Raw genomic sequence first — 11,017 nt, 5'->3', positions numbered from 1 at the left:
AATGTTTCTATAACTGCCTTTTTTTTTCTCTTAACATGCCTCTCTGTGTTTCTGTTATAACAGAATATAGTAGGTAATTTTTAAAAAGAGAGAAAAGGAAGGAAGAAAGATTTATTCTTGTTCAGATTTTGAAGGCTTCTGTTTGTGCTTAGCTCTGTGTTCAGTCTGTGCCCAGGCAGTTTCGTGGCTGTAGGACATGGCAGAGAAACTCTTCATTTCCAAGCTAAGAAGCAAAGAAAGAAGAGAAAGGTCTGAGGGAACAACCCATTCATGGGTCCATCCTCACCTCACTGTTTAAGCAGCCTGCAGGGTACAGTCATATTCTAAACAGCAGATTCCAGTTCCTCAGCAAACTATTTATAAGCTGCTGTGTCAGTGACCTTTAGTTTTAGGTAAATCTCAGGTCAGAGGACAACTTTCAGGAGCTGCTTCTCCATTTCCACCATGTGGGTCCTGGGAGTGAACTCTTGGGTCTTTGGTTTGGCATCAAGTACCTTTACCTATAGTGCCAACCTCACAGCCTGTAATACCATTTACAGAAAGAAACAAAACAAAACAACAAACAAAAAACAGATACGTTGTAGCAATTTTAGGAGGGCAGAGAAAGAAATCTTCACCTATGGTGTATTATTACAAATTCAGAACTTTACATCATTAAGTCTGCACGACCCTGTGTGCCGTGTCCTATTGGCTCTGTTTTGTACATTAAGACTTTTGGACCTGTTATGTGAGACTTGTCCTGGGAAAATAATGAAGAAACATCTTCTCAGCCTAGAAAGGGCACCAATAGCACACCAATTAAATGAATCTAATGAAGTATGTCTTGTGTTTACTATGGCTACTTACTCCAGAGTGTGAGTGAAGGGTTACTGACAGAATTGTGGACAGCTCAGAGTCAGCCATTTTGCCATGATCTCCAGTCCTCCCAGCATGGCTGGTGACTCAGAAAACCTGCATCCATGAGGTCAGCACATAGGCGGACAATTCCACTGGTCAAAATTCCCTCTGGAAGTGGTGCTTACTACTTATGTTTAGTACTCTGATTCAGGTGAGTTTCAAGGACTTCCCAAGACTTGGAAGTTGTTTACTTCTTGTATCTGACTGAGCTGCCCTTTAGAAGTTTTGGATCCTAAAGGAATTGCCCTCCAGGGTAGAATGTTTCATTTCAGAGAAAATTGCTTCACTATTGAGACATTTTTATATTTGAGATTTGATGATTTGATGAAGGCCCAAGAGCTGGGAAATGCTGGTGCTGAGCTTCAAAACCAAGTGCTCCATTCAGAACAGCTGATACAAAATAGATAAGAGAAATACAGGTATTATTTGGTAATGTTACTAAAACTAAAATTGATTGGAAAAACCATAAGCTAGCAACTACTAGAGGTGTTGTTCGTTTTGTTTGTTGGCTTTTCAGTTTAAGTCTGCCCACTAAAATTTTATTCTCTGGGCCTAGATGAGATGAGTACATTAGACTCTGACAAGTTAGATAAAAGTAACTCTTAAAAAAAAAAAAAAAAAAAAACTACATAAGCCTACACCAAGCAGTAATTCACACATACGGAAATATTTAGAAGAAAAAATACTTTCCCCTTGTTTCCATTAAACCTATTAATGTTTTATAAACATTATTTATCACTATACTTCATTTTCAAAGCAAGATTCTCGAGAAGCAAATTGTATAATAACATAGGACATCATATGTATATAAGCTGAAATCATTGCATTTGTGTTTAACATTATATACTTGCAATGTATCTCAAAGTTGAAACAACTGTTTTTTCATATTTATACATCATCAGCATTGAAAAGTTTAAGCTCTGTATTTTAACAGAGCATTTTGTAAAATGTTCAGATATTATGGCACTGTTTAAATATTTCTGTATTGATCTATCCAGACTGTTTTATAAATCATAGAAGAACTGAGTTTTATATATTTTTCAGTTATAGGTTCTGATACAAAATTATGAATTATATCCTAATTGAAATTTTTTTCTTTCAGAATTTTGGCATACCAGTGTTACGATTTTCATAATTATATTCATTTACTTGTGAAAACACTTGCTTAATTCAGGTTGCTATAACAGAATAGCCATAGTCTTGGCAGCTCACATACAACAGAAGTTGTAGGAATGGAGATCTGCTATCAGGCTGCCAGTGCTTTAAGGTTCTGTTGAGAGCCTTCTTCTCATCCACAGAGTTCCATCTTTTCATTGTACCCCATCAGAAAGGAGGGAAAACACTGTGGGTGTCTTTTATAAGAGCTGGAAGGCCATTATATCCTTAGAGAGCTCCACCATTTTGAACTAATTACTTCCCAAATACTGTTCCTCCTAATATCACACGGGTGTTTAGGATTTCAACCTGTGCGTTTTGTGTAAACATAGGGCAAATTCAATGTGCTAATCACTCCAGTATGTTAAATAAAATACATCAATTTACCTGATTTTATGTATAGTATCTATTCTCTTACTGTCTTTCTATTTCATAGTTTAAAACATATTGGATGCTCACCGTGCTCTAATATAACATAAAGAAAGAGGATTTATGTTGACTTAACATTCCTGGAGATTCAGTCCATCATAGTAGAAATAGTATGGTACCAGCAGGAGTAAGCAATTGGGCTCTTTGTATCCACAGTCAGGAAGCAGAGACTGATTAGTTCTTGTACTCAGATTGTATTCTTATTCTGTCTAGGACCCCAGCCTGTGGAATGATACCTCCCACATTTAGGATGAGTCTCCCTCTGTCGATTTAGATAATCCTTCAGACATGCTCAGTGATTTGTTTTCATAATGATTCCAAATCCCATCAAGTTCCAGTGAAGATTAACTATTACAACTCCTATCATTGTCAGCATGGCCCAAACACATCACTTTTAAATTTCCATTCCTTGTTCTCATAAGCTTATGGCCATCTCATAATGTGGAATACATTCGGTCCAATATCAAAGTGCCTGTAGCCTTTAATAATTACTACACTGGTTATAAATCCAAAGCTCAAGTCTCATCAGAGATCAAGGCAATTTTTTAACTCTGAGCAAAAAAAAAAAAAAAATCAAAAACATGTTACAACCTATATAGAACAGTACAGAATAAACATTCCTCTTTTAAAGGGGTTAAATAAGGACATAGCAAAGAATGGTTGGACAAAAGCAAGACTGAAATCCAGCAAAGCAAGTGCCAATCCTGAAGCCCTGACATCTGTAGCAAGTGGAATCCTCTGGGCTCCGAAGGGTCTGGACCACCCCACCCACCTGCTCTGCCACCTCTAATACCTTATCCTCTTTCTTGGGCAAGTTTCACTCTCCACTGCAGCTTTCTTGGTAGATGTTTCATGGTCCTAGCATCTCCAATTTTTTTTTGGGGGGGGGGAATGAGAGAGTCTCAATTACAACTCAGGTTTGACCTTCATATAATCGTGGTGCCGGGCTTTTGCCCTGTCACATGTTGCCTGGCCTCATTGGCTCTCTGGAAGCAGGGCAGCAGAGAGTCATTCAGGCCCTGGATGTGACACCTTTCATGTAACACAACAGCACTGCAAATGCCGCCCACCACCGTGTCTGCTCTTCCCTCTGCCTTAAATGCCTCTCTGCAAGAGCAGTATGTACTCTTGAACGCTGAGCAACCTCTGCAGCCCCATGTCTGCACTGCTTAACAGCTGCACTAGCAAGCTGACAGGAATTCCAGGAAGCAGCTGTGAGCAAGGAGCTTCACAGAAGACTGGCAGGCAGCTGTCAGAACGATCCCTTGCTCACCTGATTTTCCTCCTAAATTAGATAGTTGGTCAATAATAATAATACTTCCAACTTGAATGAGACGGACTGGTCGAACCCGTCCAAGGTAGTAATTGGCAGTTGTAAACTCAAATTACATAGGTCGCATTGGGATTGGGGCAGCAGTTTCTCCACCTGCATATTTGTCATACCTATCATTTTCGTTTACTTTTCAGTTATGCAATTTTGAAAAGGTCAAGTGAGCGCAGTAAAGAGTTCACTTGCAAGTAGTTTCATGTTAATATACCAAACCCACAGATGCCGTGTATTACACACGTGGCTGATGCTTCTTAACTGAGAGGCATCCATTTATTGTCTTATTTCCTGACCAAAATAGCTAGAAGCCAAAGCAGATATTAAGTATATGTTTGTCATTGGCATATTATGCAATACATGTTATTCTGGGTTTTGTTTTGTTTGTTTTGACTAGCATGATATTCCTATTACAGATCTGTGCCAGGAAGTGTTTAAAGTATGTGCCGGTTGGAGAACTGGCAAAGTGTGTCTGTCACTTTTCCTTCGCATCCCTGTGTGCCTGTTGCCCATGGGTTACATTGATCACATAGTGTTGCCAGCATGCCACTCTCCGCTGTGCGTCTCCTCAGACAGCTAGCTGCAGGCCTGGATCACCGCTTTGTGCTCCAATCACTAAGCATTTGGCCAGGAAGTATTGAACAAATGCATGCTGAACACCAAGCTATGACACCTTTACGACAGAGTATCAGGGGATTTATCATTTTGTGGGTTTTTTGTTTTGTGTTGTTTTGTTTTGGGTGTGTGTGTTTGGGTTTTGGTTTTTTGGTATATATACTTACCAACTTTCCTAGTTGACTTTGAATGTGAAGTCAGTCATTTAAAATTTTTACTTAGACCTTTTATTTCAGTACTTTCTGTTTAGTTTTGTTTTTCTGAAATACAGGGTGCTTGGAGAGTTTCTAAATAAATATGTAATTACTAGGGTTTTAGGTTCTTGGGGATTTGGGGGTTTTCTTTTTTGTTTTGTTTTGTTTTTTGTTATTTGATTTTTTTTTCTTGTTTGGGTTAATTCTTCAGCTTTCTGACTACCTTATTGAGTTAATAAGGAAGCTGGCCAGTTGCAACATGTCAAATTTTATTCAAAGATACATTGTGTTCTAAAACTGGTTGTGCTTTATTTGAGTCTCAACAACCAAATGCACTTACTGGATGCCCTCCAGGAAGTGATGGAGAGATCAAGGGTGAAATGGTGGTTTAAATAAGTTCACTGCAATCCCTTCCAACGTGTAGGTGGCTGATATTTTTATAGAGATGGCTATTTTTCTTAGATGAAGTACATGGCTGATTTGTATGTGGATTTATTGCTATTAGATTTAACAACAGCAACAATACACTCTTGATGTTTGGCTTTTGCGTCGAAATCTAACTAGGTGCATCACTCCTCAGATTTGCTGCATATCCTATGTAAGGAGTAAGGTTTTTCCGCCCGCCGCTGGTCTTGTCCCGCTACCGCGCCAGCCCCAATTAACATACAGACTCTGTATTTGATATAATGCTGTTGGTCAGGTACTAGTTTCTTATTGGCTAGCTCTGTCTTAATTATTAACCCATTTCTGTTAATCTGAGTTATTTCCACGTGGTTTCATATTACCAGAGAGCTGGCTGGCGTCCTGCTCTCTCCAGACCCTCCATGTTGACTCCTCCTTATTATTTCCTCTCTTCTCCTTGTCTCCTAGTCCCACCCATCTTGCTTTCCTACTGGCCAACAGTGCTTTATTCATTAACCAGTATGAGAAACATATTTACAGAATGACATCTCCCATCAATCCTAGGCTAACCTCAAACTCAGGATATTTTGTTTTTAGCTTCCAGGTATTAGGGTTACAGGTGTATATCACTATTCCCAGGTTACATTTTTCACTTTTTTTTTATTTTGCAGTATTATGGATTGAATTCAAGGCCTTACACATATGGGGCAATCACTCTATTACCAAGGTGTATTCCCAGCTTACATTTTGTAATATTTTAATAGATTTCTGAAAGTTTACTAATGATAGTAGTTCAGAATGAAGTTAAGATTTCCATAGATAAGTCTGTCACGTTTATGTTTAGTTCTAAATGCATATTCCATCACTTCAAACCAAAGTAAACTGGTTTCTGTTTTATTCGATGTAGTGTAAATTTGGGTGTAGGAAACAATATTAACCTCAGTTTTAAACTAGGTAAAATCCCCACAGGAAAACTGTGGTTGATTTTATGTGGCAACATGTAGCAATTCTGTTTTCTCCACCTAATCAAAACCCATGGTCACAACAGTAGCTACCTCTATATCATGTTTTTAAGCCTTTTGTAAAGCGACCTGGTAGCAGTTTCCTAGTAAGAAAGGGCTTCCAGAATATATATGCTATAGCATTTAAAACGGGTGAAAATAACTTGATAAGCCAATTTTTAAATTCAAAAACTTTGGTATGATACTGACTAAGCACAATGCATAGTCAACACTTAGCAGTCCAGTCCAGACATTTACAAATAGCGGTTCTTGGTGGAACAGATGCATTGGAATTGTATTTCAGAAACACAATAGTGCAGAGCTTGTGCACTCACTCAGATGAAGTGTTTCACAGAAACATGATGGGCTCTGAGTTTCTTAGCTAATATAATAGCAAGCTGTTTTTTTCTGAAGCATAGTGTAAGTTCTATAGCTATGAAGAGAAAGGTATCCTGGTAGTCAGCAGCCTAGACACACCACAAAGTCATGCCTCACAACAAACCTCACACAAAGAGATTCATTGGGATGGAAAAACCCAGGAGATGGCTGCCTCTTCTTGAGTGAGAAACAACAGAGAACCCAGCAAAAGATACGGTTTATATACTTTTGTTATTGTTGTTGTTGTTGTTCTTTTTCGGGTGGTGGTGGAGGGACTTTCCAGGGTGGCAATTGGTGGGATTTCAAGTCCTGATCTTGGGCTTTTTACTTTGTAGAGTGGGGAATGGGTCCAACCTTTAGGGCAGTTAAGAGTGCTCTGTGGGTGGAACCTGGCATTTGGGGCTCCTCAGGGAGGGGCCTGGCCACTTGTGTTCTTCAAGCAGCTTACAATTATACCTGCCATCATGTGGAGCTAATTAATATTAAATAGAATCTTAAAATTGATACTCTACTTTCCAATCATTTTTTTATAGCATTTGAGACAGACAATGGCACATCAAGCTGACTTGATGTGACCCAATTTCTTTGGAATATGCTTTATACTCTACTTTTCCAAAGATATTCTCCTACTTATATACTTGAAAGAACATAATATTTCAATTATCAGCAAACTTTATACTGTTGAAAAGTACATATCAATACTTAACGGGCACAAAATATTTAAGGATTTCTTCTGTATATAATATAGTCTTGGGGATGAAAGAATATGGGCAACTTAGGTCAAACTAACACATCTATTTAACCATTAAATCCTGTACTTGATTTCACTCTCTACATGCTTTGCAAATAAAAATCAGGCACAATACAATAAAACATCATGTATTCCATAGAAGTCTGAATAACCAATTACTTTAAAATTTCACCATCTGCTCTCATTGAAGCAGTAAGACAAGGCATTTCCCCATGCCACAAACCATGATAATCAGAATGTAACAGAATGAGAAATGCTAGCATTGCCTCTCTTATCTGCTGTGGTGGTTTTTAATGAAAACTTGAGTATACAGACAAAGGCAAGGGGAGGCTCTACCTCCGCCTCTCCCCTAATTGAGTGCTTCTATCTGGTAATAGCTTTTTGCTGCCCTGGGCAGCTTGACTTTGCCTCATTTGGCCAAGCACAGCTATTATTCTAAGAGGCAGCCAGTGAAGTGCCCCTATCCATCTGTTTGCTTTTTCATGGGCTGGTGCTTTCCTTGATGTTGACAGCTGTCTTAATATTCCTGGGCCACCTGCCACACAGTAAATACTGTGCTAGAAGAGAGATTCAGTAGTTTTTCCCTCTGGTGGAGTTTCTACAACAACAGAAAAGCTCAGCATCACTAACCAACCTCCTCATGCATCCTCATTTAAATACTTCAAGGATCAGCATTTCCTGTCGACTCTCAAGCATTTGAGCAGCACAGTACTTATGCTTTGGGAGCTGCAATTCACTCGCAGGTGACACACTTGAGCTTTCTCATATGTCACTGGAACAGTCTTTGTGGAAATGGTGTAGTCACAGGAGACAGAAAATGGAGCACTCAGCCAGTTGCTTGCTCCTGTCAGCTTGCTAGGACACCTCCTCCCCCACATAATCCTATGGAATAATTTTCCCTCTTTTACCTTCTATACATCTGTTTTCCCATCAGGTCTGTTCTTTGAAGGAAAGCATGTTGTCTTAGTCTCTAACATGTGCATGCGGCTGACACGTCCTGGGCACTTACAGGACATTAAGTTTTCATATTGATTAAGGCTTTCATACCCACATGTAATGTGCTTTGATCAAGTCCAGTCCCCATTCCTTCCCCTCCAAGCCTTTCCCTATTCCATCACAACTAGTCCCTTCTAGAGGGGGCTCTCTTGAAAGAAAAATCATTTAAGCTGAAAACGAAATTTATATAAAATGATTTGGGCATAATAGAATGCAAATTAATACTTTTAAAAGATTGACTATCCTACAAACTTAGCAAATTCTATAAAAGCAATGCATTTTTTTCCTATTTGCTACTTGGCATATATCCCTATATTAAGAATTCATAGTATATTCTTTGAAACCCTGTCATATAAAAACAGGTTAATGTCGCTGTATGTACAAAACAGTGGGATTGAATAGAGCAGTCTCTCTGCTGGTTAACTTGGTCTTATTTATTATTTATAGAAAGACCATGAAAAAAACCAACATTACACTTTGACGTGCACATATACAGATCAAAGTACTGATATAAGCCCTTACAAATAAGTCTGAAGTATTTCATTTGACATACTTTACATTGAACAGTTAAAAAAAAAAATGTTTGGAGTGATTGTAGCTATAAAACTGTAGAGTGTATTATGGAACATATTACTATCATGACAGAAATTATGTCCTTTAGAAATAATTCTATCTCTTGCAATGTTGCCCACTGATGTCTGAAATACATTACATATGCATCCTTTAGTTGCACATTTCAAATCTTGTTTCACCTTCACAATCCACATACGGGCAGTGTAGGAAGCCACAGATGTGTTCATGTCTGGACAGAACCAGTGGGCTTGCATCTTGGGAGTAAATCTTGATGAGCTGCACAATGTACAAAGTGGAATTTAACAACTTTACTATCCTTTGGAGAGGAGCAACTTAAAACTACATAAATATTTCCCAACAAGTTCAAAGCCAAGGATGAGCCCAAGAATTCTAGTACCTACTAATTCTACAAATAGGATGGAGGAAACATCCTGTGATCTCAATCAACTAAAGGTATTTTTTTCTTCCTTCCTTCCTTCCTTTCTTCCTTCCTTCCTTCCTTGCTTTCTTCCTTCCTTCCTTTCTTTCTTTTACTTTCACAGTCATCTAAGAACATGTGGCCATCTGATCACATTGCTCCCTTTGGAAAAGGCTATACCAGTGAGATGCCTTCCAACTTGAACTTTATCAGCTTCACTGTAAGAATTCTCCTGCCTCAGCCACTTTCGAAATGTCCAGAGGAAAACAGAATGAGTGAAAATGACTGGGAAAGTTAGTATCTCTAAGACCCTTGCAACTCTAAAATTAGAAACTTTTTTCCCCCACAGATTTTTATAGGGAAATCCTAGAATTTAGGACTCAAGAGTCTGCTATTACAACTTTAGACTGTGAAGACTGTAGGACATCTAAACATCTGGCATATATTGGGAAACCAAATAAATGAAAATTCAATACCAAGGACTTTCCATACCGTGATTCTAATGCTTCTGCATGTACCCATGAGACCAGTTATAAAGAAATAGTAATATGTGGACTACTGTAATATTTTCCTATCACAGCTAATTGAGAGAAATGACATTATTTAAAATGAGAATTACTTCATAATTTTATTGGCCCCCGGCCACTTTTATCCCCAGATAACCTCCCTGTCTGCATCTTCTGGGCTGGCACTGGGACCACTTTCATCACAGGGCCAGTGGGGAGAGGCAGCTGGTATTCATTTAACTTTGCTTTGGGGAGACATATTATACTTCAGGCCTGGTGGCTATAGGAAAGAGTTTTGCTTCAGGTTTTTGCTTTTGGATCTCCTCTGGGTTTTCCGAGTAGTAGATCTTTTATACATATTCTCTTCCAAGATAACGTTAACTTGGAAACTTTTCTTATGCTACCTAATTTTTCCTGATCCTAATCTTTTCTCATTCTCACACTCCTAATTTCAAATCCAGCTGAAGGGTTAAAATGCTTCCAAGAGGCAGCTGTGAGGGTCCTTAACTGTGTCACCTGCTCACTTCTCCGGCCTGCCAGGGGGAGATTACTCTACTTTCGTGGGGTTTTGCCTATATAACGTTTTTAGTTACTAAATGTCCCTCCACTTTCTTGAATTCCATACCTCTGGACTGTAATTTGGCTTTAGACAAAACAATACACCTGGGGTGAATGTGCCACTGTGCTTTCTGCACTAGCTGCTATACTACATAAAGTCATGTTATAACCAGATATTTATTTAGGTTTTTTTTCGAGACAGGGTTTCTCTGTGTAACAGTCCGAGCTGTCCTGGAACTCGCTCTGTAGACCAAATTGGTGCCTCTGAGTGCTGGGATTAAAGGAATGTGCCACTACTGCCTGGCCCAGATGCTCATTTTAAACGTGTCTTAAAGAACTTTGGGGTTGCAGACTAAAGTAACGTCTGCCCAACAACAAAATATTTGTTTCAGCATTTTCTAGTTTGAGTCATACTCGAATCATATTTGCCTTTGGTCAGTGTCGTTTTTGAAAAAAAGCATCCTGGCATTAGTCCTTAGGTGAAGGGTGAGAACTAAAGTACACCTGGGTTAGGAAGTTCCTCCATAACTAAGCCAGCTGAAGTAGAAACAAGTTGCCAGCAGCTTGTGCTGCCTCTTGCCAGGAGTTTCCACTGATGACCCTCTTTGAAAACTGCACTACATGGGAGAGGAAGCAAAGCATTTCATGGAACTGTTCGCAAAGCCAAGTGTGCTGCGGGTTGGGGTGGTTCGGGCGCAAAGCAGGAGCCCAGCTAGCATCCCCAGGCTGCTCCTCCCGGACCTGCTGGCTGCAGGCGGCGGGGCGGTGGCGTGGCTGGCTCCTCCCGGGGGGCGGGCTGCTCCGGTCGCGGGCGGGAGGA

Source organism: Phodopus roborovskii, unplaced genomic scaffold, assembly GCF_943737965.1.
Source record: "Phodopus roborovskii unplaced genomic scaffold, PHOROB, whole genome shotgun sequence".
Lineage (NCBI taxonomy): Eukaryota > Metazoa > Chordata > Mammalia > Rodentia > Cricetidae > Phodopus > Phodopus roborovskii.
The sequence above is the reverse complement of the archived record's forward strand: the minus strand, read 5'-3'. Positions refer to the sequence as shown.